The following is a 24,900-nucleotide window of genomic DNA, read 5'->3' as shown; positions in this document are numbered from 1 at the left end:
CCTGACATTCATAGGTACGATTTCAAATTTCACATCTCCCCAAAGCAGAAGGAGTACATGCAAAAGTAGTACTTAATTATAACATAGATGAATTTATCAATTTTTTAATGATTTCTGTTTTTTTACAACTCATTCAAGAAGTCTCCTATACCCAAGAACACTGCGATATTCTCAAATATTGTCTTCTCAGTGTAACATATTTCTGCTTTCCCATTTAGGTCTTTTAATGTCCTTGGAATTGATTCTTTAAACTATGGTATGTATTTGGGCTCCAAATTAGTCCTATCTTTCCATGTGTATAACCAATGGTCTCAGCAACATTTATGAAAATGTCTGTTGTTTCCCTACCGATCTGAAATACTATCTCTGTCATATTTTAGGCTCCACACTCTGTTTTATTAGTTTATTCAATAACTCCTGTACTAACACCTATACTCTTTTATTATTAGAGCCCAGATTAGCTACCTAATTGGAAGGCCCAGAGTGAAATGAAAATATGGAGACCTTGTTCAAAAACTATGAAGAATTTCAGAACACTGAGAGCAGAATATTAGACCAAGCACAGGACCCTTTCAAGAGCAAGTCACACACCCATATGCCAGCCTTCACTAGAACTGAATATGTCTTGTTGTATTGTTAGGTAATTGTGCTACCAGCATGTCTTTCTTCTTTGAAATCACTGCAAATTCATTTTCTTTCTGTAGGAATCCACTAAATATCACATGTAAAGATTTCATTCCTAAAATAAGTTTACTTCTTATATTCTGCTTTTCTAGAAGATCTTTTTTTTTTTTTTCTTTTCCAAGGGCTGCCTCAACAATGTACCACAAATTTGTGGCTTAAAATAACAAATACGTGTTGTCTTAAAGTTCCAGAGACTATAAATTTAAAACCAGGATGTCCCCAGGGCCAAACTCTTTCTGAGATCTGCAGAGAAAAAGAATATCCTTGCATTTTCTAGCCTCCAGGGTGGCCATCCATTCTTGGAATTCCTTGGCCCCCAGATGCATCACTACAGTCTCTGCATCAATCCTTTCATGGTGCTTTCTGTGTGTCCCCTGTCTTCATGTAGCTGTCTGCTTATAAGGACATTAGTCACATTAGGAGCTCACCCTCCTCCAGGATGATTTCATCTTAATAAACCGTATCCGCAAAGACATCATTTCAAAAAAAGGTCACATTTTGAGGTTCAGAGAGTTAAGGATTTCAACATATCTTTTTCTGTGGGGATCATGCATTTCAACCCATATCAGATACCAGAAAATTCAGAGCTAAATAACAAGGTCAGTGACAATACCTGTAATTTCCATAGTTGTATTTTTTTATTCCTATTTACTACTTCTTAGTCATATTTTATCTACCTAATTATTCACTTCCATTTTTGTTATATTTGGTTATATGTATCTTTGTTAGAGCTACCTTCTTTTTTTTTGTGAAATGATGTGACTAGTGAATGAGTTTTTAAATTTTCACAGATAAATCTTGTGGTGCCATTCAGCTGCCACTCAAACCTGCCAATCTATCTACAAGTTTCATTATGAGGAAGGAGAATACGTGATGGTTATCCTTTCAGGTGTGTTGTTATACTACCTGTTTTATGCACACGTTTAACCTTCTTAAAGTTATATAGCCTCCTTAGTTCTCACATTTTCTAACTTTGAAAATGAGAATAAAATTTGTAAGTATTTCAAGTGCCTGCCGCATGATAAGTACCCAATGAATATTAACTTTGATTAGGTATTTTTGTAACTTACTATGCTTAACAACAAAGGCTATGTGCAGTTTACCTTAATTCTGGTGCAAGTGGCTTAAAAGGGAATTCATTCATTTATTTATTCAATAGATACTCATTGAATGCCTAGTGAATGATAGCCATTTTCCTAAGTAAATCCATGTGTCTTCTACTCCAAAAATAGTAACCAGCACACAGTAGATGCTCAATAAATCAACGTTGAATAAATGAAAACAAAGTCCCTGATACCACAGAATTTATAATCTAGTTGGAGAAATGATGCATTGAGTAAATACATAATGTAAATTGCTATTAAGTTCAATGAAGAAAGATAAAGCAAGATGAGATAAGAGTGATGGAGTGGGGGTAGAAAGCAGTTTTAGAAAGTGAGGTCAGAGGATGCCTTGCTGAATGGGAGATGTTTGAAGAAAACCATGAGTGACCTGTCTGACAGGCTGCAGAAACAGTATGCCAAAGCTCTGAGGTGGGACTGTGCTTGGCAGGTTTGAGAAACAGCAAGAGGCCATTAAGTTAGTAAAATAGAAAGTTCCTTCCACTGGAGTTATCTACTAAGGCCAAATACTATTACAGAAATGTAAATCAAGCCCTGTTTGTTGTCTAAGAGCTCAAAGAAGGGACAGAGAATTTGTTGTGGCTGGAATAATGATTGAAAATCTCTCAAAGGAAGTATTTAAACCGGGGTGGAAGGGAGTCCCTTAGTGCTTTTTAAAGTGTGATTAAATAAGGGCAGTGTCAGCATCTCTGGGGAATTATTAGCAATGCAAACTTTCAGGCCCCACCCCAATCTACTTCCTAGGGGTAAAACCCAGAAATACGTATTTCAGTAAACTCTTAGGTGATTCTTATGCAAGCCAGAGTTGAAAACCACTGCTCCATCCTGGCTTCTTGAAATTCAAGGAATAATCACATCACTTATGGAATCAGTTAAAATATAGATTCTCATTCAGTGGTCTGGGGTAGAGCCTAAGATTCTACATTTCTAACTAGCTCCCTAATAAAGCGGACACTGTCAGTCAAAAAAAATGATACACCAGGGCCTGAGAATTGATATTAGCCAACTTCTGTAAAGGACCAGATAGTAAATATTTTAGGTTTTGCCAGCCATTCAGTCTCTGTCGAAACATGAAAAGAGCCATAGACAATACATAAATGGATGGGCACATTCTCGTAAAACTTTATTTATGGACACTAAAATTAGAATTTCATAAAATTATTATGTATCTCAAAATATTCTTCTTCTTTTGGTTTCTTCCAACATTTTCCCAACATTTTTAAGTAAAAATGTGAAAACCATTCTTAGCTCAAAGGCCATAGTTTGCTGACCCATGGCCTAGAATAATGTTGTATAGGGCAGGGCGATTCCATTTGCTTGCCCCCCAGTTGTATAATAAGTGCCTAGCATTTGTACAGGAAAAAGTTAAACAAGATAAATTTTTGCAAATGAGAAAAAAAGGCCTTCAGGAAATTATGTTGTCATTGTTAATGGCATGCAAAGAATCATTGCGTATTAATTATTTATGAAAATACAATACACATTTCATGTAACCATATAAACTGCATGGCCAGAAAAAGTGGAGAAGGGCTAACCTGAATATGACAGAAGATAAACATAATAGTTGGTTTCAAATATATATAAATACTTGATGTATTGTAGAAGAAGGCCACATAGTCTGCTTTTCTACAAAAGCTAAAGCTAGCATCAGGGGAACTTACAGGGAAGCAGATTCCAGTTCAACCGGGGAAAGAACTTAGACAGTTAAAGTTGTGCATCCACACAACTGGTTTTCCCAGGAGGTGATGTTTTCACAGTCACTAGAAGTAAAATAGAGAGTCTGATGAACATGATGGAAGAAGAAATTGTGCATTGTATCTAGGGCAGATTCCACGTCCAATATTTTTCTCAACTATATTCTCTTTTACATTCTCTCCAATTGTCTCTGGCTTAATTCATTTTTTAAAAGATTTTATTTATTTATTCATGAAATACACAGAGAGAGAAGCAGAGACATAGGCAGAGGGAGAAGCAGGCTCCACGCAGGGAGCCCGATGTGGGACTTGATCCCGGGACCAGGATCATACCCTGAGCCAAAGGCAGATGCTCAACCGCTGAGCCACCCAGGCGTCCCGTCTCTGGCTTAATTCTTTTTTTTTTTTTCTTTCTTTTTTTAAGATGTTATTTATTTATTCATGAGTGACACAGAGAGAGAGAGAGGGAGAGAGAGAGAGAGAGAGAGAGAGAGAGAAAGAGAGAGGCAGAGACACAGGCAGGGAGAGAAGCAGGCTCCATGCAGGGAGCTCGACATGGGACTCCATCCCGGGTCTCCAGGATCACACTCTGGCCTGCAGGCAGCGCTAAACCGCTAAACCACCGGGGCTGCCCTCTGGCTTAATTCTTAAATCTATTCTGAATAACTGTGTAAAAAGTCTCCTGCCTAGCCCCTTCATTGCCAGGCTTACCCACTTAATCCAATTCAACAGTGCAGTGTGAGAGAAATCCTTTGATATCTCACCTCTGATTTTTATTTCCCTCTGCCCAAACCTTCAGTGATGTGACCTTCCAGATTAATTATTCAATAGTTTTCTTATTCTGGCATTCAGTCCCGTCAGAGCCTTTACAAGTTTTGTATTTCCCAGTTCTTGCTCACCCACTTGAAATGGATCACTTGTTAGTCACAGAACTCCCTTATACACTCTATTTTCCCTTGCACAGACTCTTCGTACAAGCTGCTAAACCCTTTGATCCACTTCCAATTCTATTTTTCATTTGTCTAAATCCTATTCATCTTTCACTTTTAAATTTTTATTTTATTTATTTATTTATTTACTTATTTATTTACTTACTTATTTATTTTAAGTTCCAACATGGGGCTTAAACTCAGGACCCTGAGATCAAGACTGAGGAGAGATCAAGAGTATGATGCTTAACCCACTGAGCCACCAGGTGCGCCCCCCCCCTCATCTTTTAAAGCATATCTCTTATGACCTCCTCCATGAAGATGGGTATTATTCATATACATATGTGCACACACACACAAGCACACACACTCATTTATATCTCCACAGCATTTTGAATTATCCTCATGATATTTAACAGCCAGTAGTTATCTGAGCTATTTTGTTGGTAACTTGTCATGATCTGGGTCCTTTCCATCTCAACAGTTTCATACCTTCAAATCCTCCCTCTCCTATTTTTTTTTTTTTTTTTTATTCTGGCCTCTGTGGGCTCCTCATATTCTCTCAGCCCATTTCTAATTCAAGGCCTCTGTGCCTCTAATGCTCTTCCTCAAGTCTAGATCTCAGCATGGCTGATTCTTTTCATCACTCAGATGTTTGTTCAAATTGTTACATCTTTTGACTATGCCATTTGTTGTCTCTTCTGTCATCCCGGTTTTATTTTGCCTTTTTTAAGAGCTTGTATTACTCTCTGGCACTATCTTATTTGTTTACTTGTTTATGATCAGCTTTCCTGCAACATTACTAGAAAGTGAGGCCTATAAAAGCAGATGCTTTTTCTAATGCATGACTGCAGAAAAGTACTAAGAACATGGTGGACATTGAAGGGAATAGATGGTTAAATAAATTAACTATTAAATTATATGTGCCTTAAGGACAGATATATCACCTGTACATCTGTTCATTCCACTCAGTCAGCATTAGCTGAGAATGGGCCAAGATGGCTAGTTCAATGCCATGAATAAACTTTGTTGTATGGAATATTGCCATCAGATTTCATTGCCTATCAAAGCAATGAACATCAATGATAAAGAGCTATAGAACAATTGAGATGAAAAATACTTGATAATAAGTACTAAAAGTTTGTGAGTAAAGCAAGATACGGAGCAGGCTGTAGAATATTATGTCTTTTTTTCGGGAGGTTGGTAAACAATGACTAAAACTTGAGCTATGTAGAAAAATATGTAAAATGCATGTTAAGTTACTTTGGCAAGGACAATGGATAGAACACAGTGTGGGAAATACAATAAAAGTGGACAAATAAAACAGTTTTATAAAACACATGGAAGCAGAAGCACTGTTGAACAGCACTCATGGAAGAAGTTTTTTTCTATAATGCATGGGTAAAGGTTAGGGAATATGAGGGCTAGAAGGTTAATGTAAATCTAACTTCAGGAGTATAGGTCAAGCAGAGAGACTGTGGGAATAGGCTTTAATTTGTCCAGTACTCATCTGATTTGATGTTTCCTCAATAATATCAGTGACACTTGGGCAGAAATTACACTGCTGGACATCTGCTTCTGCTGAGCTTAAATGCCTTGGCAGGGAGGAGAGTTCTCTTTTGGTGTGTGCCTTCTGAAAAGTTATGATGAAAGTCATAGCAAGAGAATAAATAAGGCAAGCTAGTAGGCCACAGTTTCAAGAGTCACTTTCCTGATTCCTATGACAATTTTAAGTACAGGGAAGAAGAAAAAAAAGAAAAGGAGGAAATATTGTCAGAAGCAGAAAACTATATTTAAAATATAATAGAGACTCCTCCTCATAGATCTCCGTTACAAGTCATCTGAGGGCATGTGCCACTGCCAAAATCCTGAGGGCTCTCAAACTTGAGAGGCAAATGAAATGTCCACATCAATTCCTGTGGCATACATATCAAGCACTCTCAGCAAATGCCCAGTGGATGGCACACGCCTGGAAAACAAGGAGCCATCCACATTATCTCTAATTGCATACCATGTGCTTTGAAAACCACCCACAAAAATATCACACTGGAATTACAAAGGAACAGTCCTCATTATCCTTATTATCTTGCTCTTATGGTATTAAAGAAATCACAGTGTGCACAGTAATTTACCATTTTTCTTAGCTTTATAAACACATCAAAAACAAGCTTTGTTGAATCAAGGCAAGTCCAGGAAATAGGCAATGTAGGTAAACTCTTAGGTACTTGCATTTTAACTTTGCCTTAATATGGTGTGTGGTTAAGAGTGGAGGCTCTGGACTTGCAGAATATGTTTGAAACTCTGTGATCTTGGATAAGTCTATCAACTCTGCACTTCAAAAAACTCACTATAAGATATTCATAATACCAGTAGACACATCAATGAATGGTTGTTAGGAATTATATGGAAGGGTAGATATAAAGCCTTGGCCATATGCTTAGTACATAATAAGCAATAGATCCTAGCTATTCTTAATGTTTTCTTATTGACAGAATAGCACTCAAGTATATCTCTGTTAGGTTGGCTTGATAGTTAATGACTTTCAGAATAAATGAAATGTTGGTGTAGGACAGTGTCATTTTATGCCAAAGGTATATTCCTGAAAAGGTCTCATAATTAAAAACTGGCATAATTCAACATTAATTTTGCCCTAGTAACAAACAGAAAGTAATTGGAGTGAATTCTCAAGGTGCTTGAATCTGTAATCATTATAGTTGAGGACTGATTCTGTGGCCATGTCACTGGCATTTTTCCACCTTATTTACTTTGTTATGTAAGACAATTTTTGCAAACCCAAAGTATAGCTAGATTAGAGTTGCCTTTTATTTTGCCGGCATCATCTCTAATAATGTGCATGGTATCCTGTCCTAAATTCACAGCATTTATAATGGTAGCTATTTGGCCTTCATAGCTTTCATCACACCTGAATTCTTTCCAAACTTACTACTTTCCAGCTGGAGCACTATTTTTCCTAGAAAATAAACATTTCCTTGACATTATTAAAGCAGATTTGAAGTTATAATAAGAGTGAATGCTCCTCATGGTGCATTATAATAGTTGCATAAGTTGCCAGATCATTCAAAAGTTCTGTTACTTGTAAATAATACCTTGGTTCACCTGATGTTGCAAAAGAATAGATGGTACTTTCCTTTATCAGCCAAAGTGGAGCCAACACAAGTCAATAGCATTAACATGATTTATAATCCACTTGACCTAAAATTTTAAAATGATATAAGGATTGACAATTTTTTTCTTTAAATGGTTGATAGAATATTAATTTATTTCAAAGTTTATGTATATAATATATTTAAAACTAGTATTCTGTTCAATATTTATAAAAAGTGATCAAACTCTAATAGCTTCACATAGCTGAGTTAGTATGATGACTACAGAAACCTGTTACATAATTGTAGGCCCACAAGGTCTTTTTGCCTGTAATTGATTCTCATAAAGTCTCCAAACTCAATAAATCCTTACCATAATGTTAATGTGCCAGCAACTGTTAGGGCTTAATTATTTTATAACATTCATAAATGTGCCTGTTGTCCTAGCTATGTTCAGAATATGGGCCACACTGCATGAAGTTTCCTAGCCTATGAATCTTCATGAGGTAAAGCAGTTGAAAAAATCTCTTAACTTCTACAGTGATATGCAGGTGAATCTGTGAACCTTCCTTGTGGTGACTGAATTCCGTAGCTCTTCACACTAAAGTGTATGGCTCCAGATGCATTCTTTCCTAGGCATTCTCTCCATACTCTTTCATAGACTGATGAGAGATTCCTTTGGTATCATCCTCTTGCCCAAAAATCTTCTAACAGAGTAAGCTGCCTGTCTTCTAACAGGTTATAGTAATTTTGAAATGAGGTGAAATTTCCTATAATTATATAGCCACATTTTTACTAGTAACCCTATATTGGGAAGATGCTTGTTTATCTAAGGGTTGACAAGGAAATTTCTAGAACGTTTCAAGTTTGTTGGTTTCAAATTTCTGTCTTAAATTGGAGTGCCAAAGGGTTAAAATTGGGCAAACTAAATTTCAGTGAAGGGCAGGTTTCTCACTCTTGTTCTTTCTTTCATGTGTGTCTCTTTGAGTCTTCCTGAAACCCAGCTTTCTCTCTCAGGAGAACCTAGAAGGACTGAAGAAAACTCCATGCTTTGATTCTCTCCTTTCTCACTCAGTAAGAATCATTCTACAGTCTTCTTAAATCTGACTCTAAATTTCTGTTAGTTGACAATGGTTGCTAAAGCATTTATTCACTTAAAATAGCATTCCCAAAAGATGTCCCCTGGAACCCACATTCTGTAGGATACTCTGCAGAAAACAATGTTTTTGTGGTTCCATCAGTATGGGAGATGTAATGTAAGACATATTAAATAGTCTGAGCTTTATAGAAGCTGTCCAGCTTTGCTTAATCTAATTATTTCCCAGAATTTCAATTTGCCACTTACCCAAATCCACCACTATTTTTGTTGTTGTTGTTGTTGTTTTTAATACTATACCTTTAGAGACACTGAGCTAAAATAATCCTTGCTGAGGCCCTGGTTAGCCTTATTGAGGAAGATGGGTAATTCATAACTGTCATTATCTGTAGTCCCAAATTAGCAATTATCAGATAAACCCCTGAGTGTGAGTGTTTGTATCTACACGTATATATTTATCTAAGACAGGTGCCTCACATTCTTTACACACAAGGTTTTATCATTTTAATTGCCTGGTCAGTATTGAAGCATCATCTCAGTAGCTACTAAATTGCAAGTGTTTATCTTTATTTTTTACCTTTCATACTATGTTCTTATTTTTTTGTTATCTTAATTTTCTAAAGACTTCTTTGTGGTTTCGTGGCTGGCTTCCAGCATTCTGGCAAGGGTGGGTTTTAAAATTATTTTTCAAAGATCCACAGACAAAAATCACCCACGTTAAGAGGAGCCATCTCCAAAGTAGGCGATGTTTTACTTTGCAAGAGCAAGTTTGAGCTGAAAGAAGCAGCACTGTATTTTTTTCATGGGTCTGTCCTTTGGCTCACTTTGTGGGAAAATCCTTCTCTCTTCAGATCAGAAAAGAGCACTGACTCCTGAGGAATTACAATATAATCCACATTTGCCCACCCACAATAACACACAGTGACTCCAGAAATCTGAGTTTGTTCACATCTGAGTAATGATGGCAAAAGACCCCTAGTTAAAAGAGCTTTCCAGGTAAATGTGGAGGATTTTGATTCCCTGTACCTCATTTTTCATCTTTGCCTGACTTGATTTCTTGTTGTTTTCCGCTTCACTCTTGTAAAAATCTTCTTCCCCTGCCCAGCCGTTCCTGATTCTCTCTCCTACACACACGCATGCACACAAGCATGAACACACACACAGATACACACACTCAGACAAATCACAAAGAAAAAGTGAAAGGGGGAAAAAGTGAAAGGTCACCTTCACAACGGGTTTTCCAGGATTATTTAGATGTAATGAATAAAATTGCAAATTCTATTGAGGCTTTTAGAACTAATGAAAATTATCAATGTGTTACACAGCTGCATTTCAGTTTTGTTTGTCTGAGCCTGGAACAGAATAGATTTTATAAATAGAACTTAAATGTGACCACAGAGCATGCATACTAATCAGTTCATTTTAAGATATTGTTTTGCAATACTTTTAAGATGCACACATGCTGGGAAAAATTACTTGTCAGAGGAACAATGTGGAGCAATTTCTTACCAAAGTTGCTAATGGAACTACTTTTTTTCTTTTTTCTTTTTCATTTTTCTTCTTCTTCTTTCTTCTTCTTCTTCTTCTTCTTCTTCTTCTTCTTCTTCTTCTTCTTCTTCACACGAAGCATCTATCCTTATCCATCTCTTTTTTCAGGTAAATGGTAAAACGCAAAAGATTTAAAGAGAAGGCTTTGTTCAAGCAAATTTCTATAGGAAATATGACTTGGTGGGAAAGTGATTGTTAATTTGGGAAAGTTAGGATAAAGGTAATCAAAATATATTGGTTAGCACATACTGTGTTGTATAGTCTTTTACACACTTTCTTGGCTCATGTAAACGTAGAGGGCCTTTTTTTTTTTCCTGGTTGGCTCTAAAGAGATTGGATGCCTGTGGGATTGAGTGCTAAGTGGTCCCCCACTGCAAGTATTCTCTGTTAGCCACTGATTTCCTCTAAGTAGGCAATCCTATCTGAATAGTTCTGTTACCTGGATAACTTCACTCCTCTTTTGACAGCACACCCCCCTGCGAGAATGCATTTGTTTCACTTGTTTGAAGGTGGAAATCCCAGGGGTGAGTTTTGATGTGGGATGAAGCACTAAGCCCAGAGCTTCCCATAAAGGTGAAATGCAGACAGGTGGCTCAAAGGAAAGCTTCACTTCCCCAATCATTAGCAGAAATGAATGTGAAATTGTTAAAACTCAAATGTATTTTAAAAGCCAGCTGTGGCCTCTGTAAAGGTGTGTCTCCTCCATGTCCCCACTGTGCCTCATGAAGGGGTTTGGAACTTCTGGGTACCAAAAGAAGCAATGAGCCATGAAGAGTTTTGAGGTATCTGTCTTACTGGTGGGGGTGGAATGGAGTGGGGATACAGAAATGACTTGGATAATTAAAATCCATGGAAAACTGCCATTTCCTATTAGCCATTTTTTACTACCCAAACTGTCACTAAAGCTGTTGACAAGGAGAAGAAAGTAGATGTATGAATACCAATACCTTTCCAAATCAAACCAGCAAATACCTACTAAATACCCACCATGTTCAAAATACTATATTTTTACAAAATTCTGCAGGACAAGCCATTTTTGCATTACAGGGGTCAGCAGCTATGGCCTCTGGATCAAATCTAGCTCACAGCCTCTTTGTGTATGCTTAGGAGCTAGAATGGCTTTTACCTTTAAAGCACATTGTAAGAGAACCTGGGTGGCTCCATTGGTCGAGTCTCTGACTCTTGGTTTTGGCTCAGGTCATGATCTCAGGGTCTTGGGGTCTAGCCCCACGTAGGGAATTTTCCCTCAGAAGGGAGTCTACTTGAGATTCTCTCTCTTTCTCCCTCTCTGTCTGTCCCTTCTTCCTCTCTCTCTCAAATCAATCAATCATCAATCAATCTTTTGAAAAATCGTCAAAAACATTGTAGAAGATGATGAAGACGAAGGAAGGGAAAAGGGAGTGACAGAAACAGTCTACAGTTTAAAGATTTACTATCTGGCCCTTGATGGGGAAAAAAATTATGCTACCCCTATACTGTGCAATATTCAGTAATCAAGAAAATAGTCTGCAAATTTGCACAATCCTGAATTATTAAATACTACCTAAAAAAAAACAAGAAAGTTAAAAAAATAATAAGGCAATGCAAAGAACCAGGGTGCCCCAGTGTTTTCTTTATAGAACTTGTAGAATCTTGGGGCTGAAATGAATCTCAGGGATTCTCTAATCAAAGATTTCCAAAATGCAGCTCCGTATAAGATTGTGCACATTGCAGCAGTACCTGAAGAACAGATTTTTATTTCAATATAACTAAGATATCAAACACATGATTTCCCAAGTTTTATTGCTTGGAATGAAGCTAAAGTATTAAATAAACAATTGTGCAAATGCTAGTAGGTATGTTAGGAAGCATTAAGGTGGCTTGTGAATGAATCTAGTCTACAAAGTACAGATTCTAGTTCAATCTCTTTCCTTTCTAATTTTTCAATTGTGAGGGCTAGATTGAGAATATATCTATCTTAAAACCAAAAGAAACACATATCACATACACCTTTATTATAAAACAATGAGTGCACTCTATTTTAAAAATCAAATATTAGGGATCCCTGGGTGGCGCAGCGGTTTGGCGCCTGCCTTTGGCCCAGGGCGCGATCCTGGAGACCCAGGATCGAATCCCACATCGGGCTCCCGGTGCATGGAGCCTGCTTCTCCTTCTGCCTGTGTCTCTGCCTCTCTCTCTCTCTCTGTGACTATCATAAATAAATAAAAATTTAAAAAAAAATCAAATATTATTAAAAATATATAGCATAAAAAAATTAAGTTTCCAATTATCCACTTGCAAGAATTACCCACTATTAATAATTTGCTTTATATCTCTCCAGATCAAATTTTTTAGTCACATAATAACATACTTAATATCTATTATATCTAGGCATGATTTTTTAGTTTCTAACATTTCTAATCTATAAATTAGTATTATTATTGGCATTCGAATCATGTTTAGATTTTTAAGGGAAAATAAAAGGGGCTTTACTTAGAATATTGATTGCATTCCAAGTAGTTGCATATTGGGAAGCAGGGTGCAAATTGGGAAGGATTTTATCCATTAAATCGAGACACGGAGAAGGTTGGGAAGCTAAATGAGTGATTGTGAGTCACTTATGTAGTTCTTTCCCACATTCTTCATTTCTACCTAGGCTGTAGGTTAACCTGAAAGGTTAATATAATTGCTGACAGCTTGTGGGCTCTGGGTGATGATAAAATTTACCACCTCTTCCTAAGGAGTTCCTGCTTCTCTTTAAGCTCTCCTCACTTCATATTAACACTAGCAGTTCTCCTAGCAGTTCTCAAACTTTGTAGGTCACAGTCCATTTTTTTAAATAAATTTATTTTTTATTGGTGTTCAATTTACCAACATACAGAATAACACCCAGTGCTCATCCTGTCAAGTGCCCCCCCCCCAGTGCCCATCACCCATTCACGCCCACCCCCCACCCTCCTCCCCTTCCACCACCCCTAGTTCATTTCCCAGAGTTAGGAGTCTTTATGTTCTGTCTCCCTTTCTGATATTTCCCACACATTTCTTCTCCCTTCCCTTCTATTCCCCTTCACTATCATTTATATTCCCCAAATGAATGAGAACATATAATGTTTGTCCTTCTCTGATTGACTTACTTCACTCAGCATAATACCCTCCAGTTCCATCCACGTTGAAGCAAATGGTGGGTATTTGTCATTTCTAATGGCTGAGGAATATTCCATTGTATATAGAGACCACAGCTTCTTTATCCATTCATCTTTCGATGGACACCGAGGCTCCTTCCACAGTTTGGCTATTGTGGACATTGCTGCTAGAAACATCGGGGTGCAGGTGTCCCAGCGGTTCATTGCATCTGTATCTTTGGGGTAAATCCCCAACAGTGCAATTGCTGGGTCGTAGGGCAGGTCTATTTTTAACTCTTTGAGGAACCTCCACACAGTTTTCCAGAGTGGCTGCACCAGTTCACATTCCCACCAACAGTGTAAGAGGGTTCCCTTTTCTCCACATCCTCTCCAACATTTGTGGTTTCCTGCCTTGTTAGTTTTCCCCATTCTCACTGGTGTGAGGTGGTATCTCATTGTGGTTTGATTTGTATTTCCCTGGTGGCAAGTGATGCAGAGCATTTTCTCATGTGCATGTTGGCCATGTCTATGTCTTCTCCTGTGAGATTTCTCTTCATGTCTTTGCCCATTTCATGATTGGATTGTTTGTTTCTTTGGTGTTGAGTTTAAGAAGTTCTTTATAGATCTTGGAAACTAGCCCTTTATCTGATACATCATTTGCAAGTATCTTCTCCCATTCTGTAGGTTGTCTTTGAGTTTTGTTGACTGTATCCTTTGCTGTGCAAAAGCTTCTTATCTTGATGAAGTCCCAATAGTTCATTTTTGCTTTTGTTTCTTTTGCCTTCATGGATGTATCTTGCAAGAAGTTACTGTGGCTGAGTTCAAAAAGAGTATTGCCTGTGTTCTGCTCTAGGATTTTGATGGAATCTTGTCTCACATTTAGATATTTCATCCATTTTGAGTTTATCTTTGTGTATGGTGAAAAAGAGTGGTCTAGTTTCATTCTTCTGCATGTGGATGTCCAATTTTCCCAGCACCATTTATTGAAGAGACTGTCTTTCTTCCAATGGGTAGTCTTTCCTCCTTTATCGAATATTAGTTGACCATAAAGTTGAGGGTCCACTTCTGGGTTCTCTATTCTGTTGCAGTGATCTGTGTGTCTGTTTTTGTGCCAGTACCACACTGTCTTGATGACCACAGCTTTGTAGTACAACCTGAAATCTGGCATTGTGATGCCCCCAGATATGGTTTTCTTTTTTAAAATTCCCCTGGCTATTCGGGGTCTTTTCTGATTCCACACAAATCTTTTTTTTTTAATTTTTTTTTATTTATTTATGATAGTCACAGACAGAGAGAGAGAGAGAGAGGCAGAGACACAGGCAGAGGGAGAAGCAGGCTCCATGCACCGGGAGCCCGATGTGGGATTTGATCCCGGGTCTCCAAGATCGCGCCCTGGGCCAAAGGCAGGCACCAAACCGCTGCGCCACCCAGGGATCCCTGATTCCACACAAATCTTAAAATAATTTGTTCTAACTCTCTGAAGAAAGTCCATGGTATTTTGATAGGGATTGCATTAAACGTGTAAATTGCCCTGGGTAACATTGACATTTTCACAATATTAATTCTGCCAATCCATGAGCATGGAATATTTTTCCATCTCTTTGTGTCTTCCTCAATTTCTTTCAGAAGCGTTCTGTAGTTTTTAGGGTATAGATCCTTTACCTCTTTGGTTAGGTTTATTCCCAGGTATCTTATGCTTTTGGGTGCAATTGTAAATGGGATTGACTCCTTAATTTCTCTTTCTTCAGTCTCATTGTTAGTGTATAGAAATGCCATTGATTTCTGGGCATTGATTTCGTATCCTGCCACACTACCAAATTGCTGTATGAGTTCTAGCAATCTTGGGGTGGAGGCTTTTGGGTTTTCTATGTAGAGTATCATGTCATCAGCAAAGAGGGAGAGTTTGACTTCTTCTTTGCCAATTTGAATGCCTTTAATGTCTTTTTGTTGTCTGATTGCTGAGGCTAGGACTTCCAGTACTATGTTGAATAGCAGTGGTGAGAGTCTACATCCCTGTCTTGTTCCTGATCTTAGGGGAAAGGCTTTCAGTGCTTCCCCATTGAGAATGATATTTGCTGTGGGCTTTTTGTAGATGGCTTTTAAGATGTTGAGGAATGTTCCCTCTATCCCTACACTCTGAAGAGTTTTGATCAGGAATGGATGCTGTATTTTGTCAAATGCTTTCTCTGCATCTAATGAAAGGATCATATGGTTCTTGGTTTTTCTCTTGCTGATATGATGAAACACATTGATTGTTTTACGAGTGTTGAACCAGCCTTGTGTCCCGGGGATAAATCCCACTTGGTCATGGTGAATAATTTTCTTAATGTATTGTTGGATCCTATTGGCTAGTATCTTGTTGAGAATTTTTGCATCCATGTTCATCAGGGATATTGGTCTGTAGTTCTTTTTGGTTGGGTGTTTGTCTGGTTTTGGAATTAAGGTGATGCTGGCTTCATAGAACGAATTTGGAAGTACTCCATCTCTTTCTATCTTTCCAAACAGCTTTAGTAGAATAGATATGGTTTCTTCTTTAAATGTTTGATAGAATTCCCCTGGGAAGCCATCTGGCCCTGGACTTTTGTGTCTTGGGAGGTTTTTGATGACTGCTTCAATTTCCTCCCTGGTTATCGGCCTGTTCAGGTTTTCTATTTCTTCCTGTTCCAGTTTTGGTAGTTTGTGGCTTTCCAGGAATGCGTCCATTTCTTCTAGATTGCCTAATTTATTAGCGTATAGCTGTTCATAATATGTTTTTAAAATCGTTTGTATTTCCTTGGTGTTGATAGTGATCTCTCCTTTCTCATTCATGATTTTATTAATTTGAATCTTCTCTCTCTTCTTTTTAATAAGGCTGGCTAATGGTTTATCCATCTTATTAATTCTTTCAAAGAACCAACTCCTGGTTGTGTTGATCTGTTCCACAGTTCTTCTGGTCTCGATTTCGTTGAGTTCAGCTCAAATCTTTATTAACTCTCTTCTTCTCCTGGGTGTAGGATCTATTTGCTGTTTTTTCTCTAGCTCCTTTATGTGTAAGGTTAGCTTTTGTATTTGGGTTCTTTCCAGTTTTTGAATGGATGCTTGTATTGCGATGTATTTCCCCCTTAGGACTGCTTTTGCTGCATCCCAGAGATTTTGAACGGTTGTATCTTCATTCTCATTAGTTTCCATGAATCTTTTTAATTCTTCCTTAGTTTCCTGGTTGACCCTTTCATCTTTTAGCAGGATGGTCCTTAACCTCCACGTGTTTGAGGTCCTTCCAAACTTCTTGTTGTGATTTAGTTCTAATTTCAAGGCGTTATGGTCTGAGAATATGCAGGGGACGATCCCAATCTTTTGGTATTGGTTCAGACCCGATTTGTGACCCAGTATGTGGTCTATTCTGGAGAAAGTTCCATGTACACTTGAGAAGAATGTGTATTCAGTTGAGTTTGGATGTAAAGTTCTGTAGATATCTGTGAAATCCATCTGGTCCAGTGTATCATTTAAAGCTCTCGTTTCTTTGGAGATGTTGTGCTTAGAAGACTGGTCACAGTCCATTTTTAGACAGGTAAAGAACACCAAAACCCAACTCCCTGCACTCAAACCCAAGGGTACTTTTGAATGGAACATAAACTTGCTGATGAACACTTAGTTCCAAGAGACAAAATAAACAATGGAACACAGTTTTGCCAGTGATCTACAAGAACTAGGTATAATTTATCTGCTAAAAAAAAAAATGCAACCTTATTTGCAAATGCAGTGTCCTAGGAGTTTACACTTATACAGCAATTATAAACCAGTGTCCTATGAATTTAAAATATGCACTCACTCTTAGAGTTTTCACAAGCTATTTAAGTATCACAAAAGTGTCACAAATACATGGGTGGCACATCACTACTATGACACTACTACTTTACCAATAGGAATATAAGTGGTCTTTGAATGTGTACTTGAATCAAGTTTGATTATTATAGGTGAAAGCCATGGATAATGTAACCTGTAGACTTTAGGGTTAACCAATTAACACAAACTAAATCAACAGTGATGAAACTAACAGTGATTTATAATTTTTTTTTTTTAAAGAACAACAGTAAGTGAAAACCACAATCAAATCAAGTCAGTTCTGCTAATAGATTGCAAATAAGATGCTTGCCCGAAGATTCCAACCATAAATAAGCCTTTCAACATATTCAGCGTATGTCCTTTGCAACATTGACACAGGCTGCTCTTAAAAAGAGAGTATGTTAACCTGCCAATTTTATTTTATTTTATTTATTTTTTATTTTTTTAAGATTATATTTATTTATTTTTTATTTATTCATGAGAGACACAGAGCGAGAGAGAGAGGCAGAGACACAGGCAGAGGGAGAAGTAGGCCCCATGCAGGGAGCCTGACGTGGGACTCGATCCCTGGTCTCCAGGATCACGCCCTAGGCTGCAGGCGGCACTAAACCGCTGCACCACCGGGGCTGCCCTAACCTGCCAATTTTAGCTAACAAATACCAAATTTTGTTAAGCCCTAAATTCACTTATTATACAAATTAAGGTTGGTTTCTCTCTCTCTTTCTCTTTCTTTCTTGCTTTCCAACCCTTCCCTCTTCACCTCACATAAAACAATGCAAAGTCTCCTCAGTGGGTAGGAGCTCCTCTTTAAGAACTCAGAGTTGAGAAGGGCTTCTCTTCTTCAATGTTCAGTGGTAACCTCTGAGATTCTCAGCCCCAAACTACTTGGGGCTGGTAGAAAGTGGGAAATTTATCTATTCACCTATGCCAAATTTGGTCCCAAGACTTTTGCTAGAAGTCCAAAGTTTCAAAGATTATTTTTCAGCACCTAGGCATTTACTTCACCTGGATATAGCTCTGGCTTCTATAGAAATAATTCAGACATTTCCTGGAATTTGGCTGTTCTCCATTCAGAGTTCTCTCTCTCTGTCTCTGTCTCTTAAAGATTTTATTTATTTATCCATGAGAGACACAGAGAGAGAGGGAGGCAGAGGGAGCAGCAGGCTCCCCATGGGGAGCCTGATACAGGACTCCATCCCAAGACCCAGGATCATGACCTGAGCCAAAGGCAGACACTCGACCACTGAACCACCAGGCATCCCAAAAGTTCTCTCTTTTGAAAATAATCTCTTTCTTTTCATTGTAGAGCCTATGCTCATAAAACAAAGAGAAAGTAAAAGAAAAAAAAAAGAGCTATTATTTTCTCCTCTAGAAATGAGAGAGCTTACACTTTCAAGGCTGCTCTGGGAAAATTGGGAGTGGAGAGATTATATTCCCTTGTAATGGACCTATAACAAAGAAAAAAAAAAAAACGACACCATTAATTTCTCCACCTGAACTCCTGCTACACTATAAATTGCCCTCCATTTTATACAGAAGTTTGATCACTTGATTACTTCAGACGAATGGACTGCAGATAATATGGTAAGTATTACCAATCTTAATGATTTCAGAAGCTGGCTTCTAGGTCCCTTACCCCATCACTCTTCTCTTCATCTGCTTGAATCAAATTGTCATTCTTTGAAATAAAACCATACAATAGAGCATCTCCCTCTGCCCACAAGATAAAGAAACCATAGACACTTTCCAAGGGTAAATGAGCCCAACTATTTGTGAACACATATATTTCTCCTGATTTACTTTCCAGATGATACCTACAGGGCAGCTGTGTTCCAAAAAAATGACTTGCAAATTTCTCAAATGTTCCAGGCTTCCTCAACCAGCCTGAAATATATATATTTTTTACCCTCTGGTCCACCCACCAAGCTTTAGCTTTGCCCAACTGGCTAATTTCTCCTCACCTTTATTTTTACCTCAACTGCTTCTACCTCTGGGAGTACTGTCCTGATCCCACCTTGGCTGAATTGGCTTCTTCTGTGTTCCCATGATATCCTGGGAATACCTCACTTAAAGTACTTTTCAGAGTATATTTTAATTTTGGGTTTTCTTACTTGCCTTCCTCACAAGACCATGAGCTCTTCAATGAGGTGACTATATCTTGTTCATTGCTTTATCTTTCAAATTTAGCACAGTCCTGGTACCCAACAGATTAGCAATTATCATTGTATTTAACAAATGATACCTGTTAGCATGGCAATTTAAAGAAATAGCAGTACTAAACATAGTAGATATAGCAATAAAAATCATACTAATATTTATTAAGTGTTACACATACTATCTCGGTTAAACTTTACAACCACCTTTCTTTAAAAAGCTAATGTTATTTAGAAGTGACAAAGTTAGCCCAGGTGACAAAGTAGTAAAAACAGGGCTGGGATTTTAACCTAGGGGTACCTGACTCCTAAGCTGTGTGTTTAACCTCTATAATACCCTGAGCAAATGCTAGAGGTTACTTCTGTGCAGATCATTTTAATCATTAGTTTCAAGCTCTACCACCCTGAAAAACAAATCTGTAGTATCCAGTGGTGTTACTAAAGGGATGAAGAGAATAAATGCCTTTTCCTAAGAATCCCTTCTGTGGGAAGTTCTTCGGCTGAGGACTGTATACTTTACTCTGGCCCTCAGGTCTGCAAACCCCCATCCAAATACTTGACTACTTTACCTGGAACATATTCAAACCATGGTGTAGTTGTTTTATAGTAGGCAATACATTGAACTGAAGAAGCTGTTTAAGAGGTGACTGGATGTTCTAGGAAAGATGACTTGGTCAGTGTTTTTGCCAAATACTTAATGAAAATAGAACCTTGTGTAGTTTTATTCTGAGTTCAAAACCAGATGAAAAATTTAAATAAATTATGTGTGGGTCAGCACAGTCATTATATTAGACCATCAGAATCCTCATCTACCTACAGATTGTTGAAAGCAGTGACCTCACCCCTTAACTCTCAAATTTATAAAGAAAGTTTATAAACAGAATGGAAATTTTATTAAAGTTCTGGGTTTTGTGGCATCTTTTCCCGTGGACTACAGCATGGTTGTACACAGGATGCTAAAACTTTGTTCTGAATGCTGTTAATCAGTTTTCTACGAAGGAAATATTCCGTAGTAGAATCTAGTGTGGAAATGGGGAGTTTAAAAAGTGAGGCAGATTTCTCTCTCTCTCTCTGCTTCCCTCTCTCTCTTTCTCTCTTTTACTGAAAAGCCTCTTGGACCTTTCATATGCTATGCATTGTGACATTCCGAAAAGACGATGCAATTTGGGAAAAATCGATTCTGACTGCATGACTTTTATTTTGGTTTCACTGGTGTTTACTAGAAGAGTATGTATGAATCATGGAATTAAATATTTCCATTAACAAAGCACTTCTATTCTTTGTCAGAACTCCTGTAGCACATACCAATATATCATATAAGGATGGTTTTGAATTGTTTAAAATGTAGTTCATGATTAAATTTATTTTCTCTTCCAGTTGGGAAAATTTTAACAGTCACATTTTCTACAATATAAACCATCCATACATGGCCTATCAACTGTAGGGTTGAGAGAAAGGAGGATCTCTCCAGATGTGGATAATCAGAGGAACTTATTGTAGAATAATTCAGACGTGAGCTTAGACTAAAAGGTTTTTAGTCAGGGATTGGTAGCAAGGCAGAAGAGAACTTGCTGGAGGGGATACAGTTTGAGCAAAGGTATTGAATCAAGTGTCAGAAATGTCTAGGTAAAGAGAAAATCTGATTCTGATGTGGCTGAAGTATTTATTGGGGGTTCAAAGACAAAGAAAATTGGAAGCTAGATAGGTCAAGTGTTAATGTCAGAATATTTTTAAATATCTGAATGCTAGGGTATGACATTGAAAAAGTATCCAGACATCTTGCTAAGTTTTTAGTGCCAGTGCATAACCGACTCCTACTTCTCATTGCTGTTCCTTAAAGAGAAAACTAATACAGACCACCAAAAAGTGATGTGAAACAAAGCTAAATTTTTATTTCCCTAAGTATCACTCAGTTGTGGGGCTTCAAAGCAAGAATTAAAAGATCCATATACAGGGCAAAAAGGAAGACACAAACAAATAAAATGAGATTTTAAGTGCAGATTGATTCATGAAAGAGATCATAGATCTTTCTTTGCCATTAATCATCTTCAAGTTTTATGTCACAAAGCTGATTTCAACCAGGCTAAAGCCTGATTCAGAATGGACTGCCTATGATTTCAGCAGGACCAGGTAACTCAGCAGACACTCTCCAACATGTCACTTGTTCAACAAGCTTTTCCTGAAACTGAATAGTATAGTAATCACTAAACTGTACAAGTACAGAACTGGGGTTGGATCCTAGTTTCCCTGATACAAGTTTCATCACCATGTGCAAGTTATTTGAACTCCTTGAAACTCAGATCTTTCCTTTGGAAAATGTTTATATTCCACTTCTTACCCTGTAGTAGTTGTGGAAGAATTAATGAAGCTCTCTGAGCATACTTCCTAGGATAGGGTAGGTGCTCATAAATCTTAACTGTTACTTTGTTTTTATTGTCACCCTGGACCGTTCAGAAGAATGCATGAATTTTGTTCCTGCTCTTAAAAATCTCAAAAAGTAGAATCTTACAAAAATATGAAAAACAAAACAATTGGAATTGTTTAATTCCTGGCAAATTAGCACTTTCCTTTCCTTTCTTTTCCTTGCCTTGCCTTTGTCTTTGCCTTTTTCATTTCTTTTCCTTTTCTTTCTTGTTTTCTTTTCTTCTCACTCTCTCTCCTTCCCTCCACCACGCTCGCTCTCTTTCTTTCTTCTTTCTTCCTTTCTTCCTTCCTTTCTTTCTTTTCTTTCATTCTTTTTCTTTCTTCCTTTCTTTCTCTTTCCATATTTTGCCATGAGCAGCAACCTAAAAAAAAAAAAAAAAAAAAAAAAAAAAATCACAGTACCAGCATCTTCAAGTCCCGTAAAGAGTTACCATTTCCTTTAAATCTCATGTTGCCTTAATCCTGCTAATAGCAAGCATATATTTAACATGTTCAAACAAAATACAATCCATAAGTATATTAAAATAGTTTAGGGTAATTTTCAAAATCTGAACACACAGTTACAGTTGATATAGATTTTTACTTATTAATATATGTTTCCTTCTTTCTACTCTATGACCATAACAGTTATTAATCTCAATATTTCTATTTTTTTTATTCTTGGCTACTTTTCTGATATATTAGTTCTTAGCAAGAAAAAAATTACTCAGTAATAGTAGACAGGGATTCCACTGTCTCTTCACAGCTCACTATTTCCAGTAATAGGTAATGGCATAATTACATTTTGAGTTTTAAAAAATCCACTTGTAATGCCTACATCTTATATGTACTTTTATGTGGTTCGAAACTTTTTTTTTGGCATAATTCATTTATTGTATTTGGTATGATAGCTCCAAATGAAATCAAACATCTAAAGAAAATGATTTTTAATATAGATTCAAAACCCAAGTATTAAGAATAGTTCTTGCTTTTTTTTTTTTTAATCAAAGGCACCAAGGCAGTTTTTATCCTCAAATTTATCATCATCATCCATCAGGAATATCTTTTTTTCTTGATTTCTAGGTGATATACTTGTACCCATCACTCAATACCTCAGTGAAAATGTACTGAGTATTTTGTACCAGGCACTATTCTAGGCATTGGGGATTCAACAATGAATACGAAACAGATAAAAATTCCCATATTCACAGAGCTGTTAATCAAGTGGCATTTTATTACTACATTACCACCACATATACATAAGCTTATAAAAAGACTGAATCCAAGATGCATTTCAAGTTGTATATAACATTTCAAAAGGTATATACACATGTTCCTTAGGGGGTCTTGTTCTCTTTTTTTTTCCAGGGCTGCCTGCTTGTGGAAGCATTCCTTAGAAGATTATGTGCATATAGGAATTACTGAGCATATAGGAATGCCACACATTCTAGAGAAATAATTCCCAACAATATTTAAGTTGATGGGAAATATTATAGTCTAATTGCTGCAATAAGATTTTAAGCCCCATGAGAATAGGGATGGTGTTCTATTTCATATACCTACAATAATGTTGTGCATGTGGTAGGTGCTTAATAAATATTTGTTGAATGAATAAGATTGATTTTTAAAGATGGGCTGTGATGCAAGATTTAGCCAATAGGATACAACAGTACATTAAAAGGATTATTCACCACAACCAAGTGGGATTAATTCCTGGGCTGCAGGGATGGTTCAACATTCACAAATCCATCAACATGATACATCACATTAATAAAAGAAAGTACAAGAACCATATGATCCTCTCAACTGATGCAGAAAAAGCATTTGACAAAATACAGAATCCTTTCTTGATTAAAACTCTCCATGGTGTTGGGATAGAGTGGGATAGAGTGAACATATCTCAGTATCATAGAAGCCATCTACTAAAGTCCATGGTGAATATCAGTCTCAATGGGGAAAAAGTGAGAACTTTTCTCCTAAGGTCAGAAACATGACAGGGATGCCCACTCTTACCACTTTTGTTCAACATAGTACTGGAAGTCCTACCTTCAGGAATCAGACAGCAAGGGGAACCCTGGGTGGCTCAGTGGTTTAGCACCTGCCTTCAGCCCACTGTGTGATCCTGGAGTCCCGGGAGCAAGTCCCACGTCGGGTTCCCTGCATGAACCCTGCTTCTCCCTCTGACTGTGTCTCTGCATCTCTCTCTCTCTCTCTCTCTCTCTCTCTCTCTCTTCTCTCATGAATAAATAAATAAAATCTTTTTTTTTTTAAAAAAGGAATCAGACAACAAAAAGAAATAAAAAACATTCAAATTGGCAAAGAAATCAAACTCTCACTCTTCTCAACTGACATTATATTTTATGTAGAAAACCCGAAAGACTCTATCATCAAATTGTTAGAACTCATACAGGAATTCAGAAACATGGCAGGATATAAAATGAATTAACAGAAAGCAATTGCATTTCTATACGCTAACAACAAGACAGAAGAAAGAGAAATTAAAGAATCTATCCCATTTACAATTGCACCAAAAAACCGTAAGATGCCTAGGAATAAACCTAACCAAAGAGGTAAAGAATCTGTACTCTAAAAACTACAGAACACTTAGAAAAGTAATTGAGGAAGACACAAAGAGATGGGAAAGCATTCCATGTGCATGAATTGGAAAAATAATTATTGTCAAAATGTCTATGCTACCCAGAGCAATCTACATATTCAATGTAATCCCTAACAAAATATCATCAACATTTTTCACCAAGCTGGAACAAATAATCCTAAAATTTGTATGGAACCAGAAAGGACCCCAAATAGTCAGAAGAATGTTGAAAAAGAAAACCAAAGCTGGTAGCGTCACAATGCCAGACTTCAAGCTCTATTACAAATCATTGTAATCATTGAGAAAGTATGGTACCAGTACAAAAACAGACCAATAAATCAAAGGAAGAGAATAGAGAACCCAGAAGTGGGCTCTCAACAATTTGGTCAACTAATCTTCAGCAAATTGGGAAAAAATATTCAGTGGAAAAAAGACAGTCTCATCAACAAATGGTGTTGGGAAAATTGGACAGTCACATGCAGAAGAATGAAACTGGACCATTTTCTTACACCATACACAAAGATAAACTCAAAATAGATGAAAGACCTAAACAGGAATCCATCAAAATCCTAGAGGAGAACACAGGCAGCAACCTTTTTGACCTTAGCCACAGCAACTTCTTGCTAGACTCATCTCTAAAGGCAAGGCA

The 24,900-nt window shown here is 37.3% G+C and overlaps 1 protein-coding gene across 1 annotated transcript in view; it reads left to right on the top strand.

Moving 5' to 3' along the window:
- The window catches only part of TENM2 (teneurin transmembrane protein 2), a 1,508,878-nt gene that overhangs the window by 65,661 nt on the left and 1,418,317 nt on the right, over positions 1–24,900 (top strand). Inside the window, exons 3-4 of the mRNA XM_077895600.1 lie at positions 219–256; positions 1,476–1,573. The gene's annotated coding sequence lies outside the window, so the exon portion shown is untranslated. The remainder of the gene's footprint in view (positions 1–218; positions 257–1,475; positions 1,574–24,900) is intronic.

Source organism: Canis aureus, chromosome 4, assembly GCF_053574225.1.
Source record: "Canis aureus isolate CA01 chromosome 4, VMU_Caureus_v.1.0, whole genome shotgun sequence".
In the NCBI taxonomy this organism is placed as follows: Eukaryota; Metazoa; Chordata; class Mammalia; order Carnivora; family Canidae; genus Canis; species Canis aureus.
Note: the sequence above shows the minus strand (reverse complement) of the source record. Positions and strands in the feature narration are given on the sequence as shown.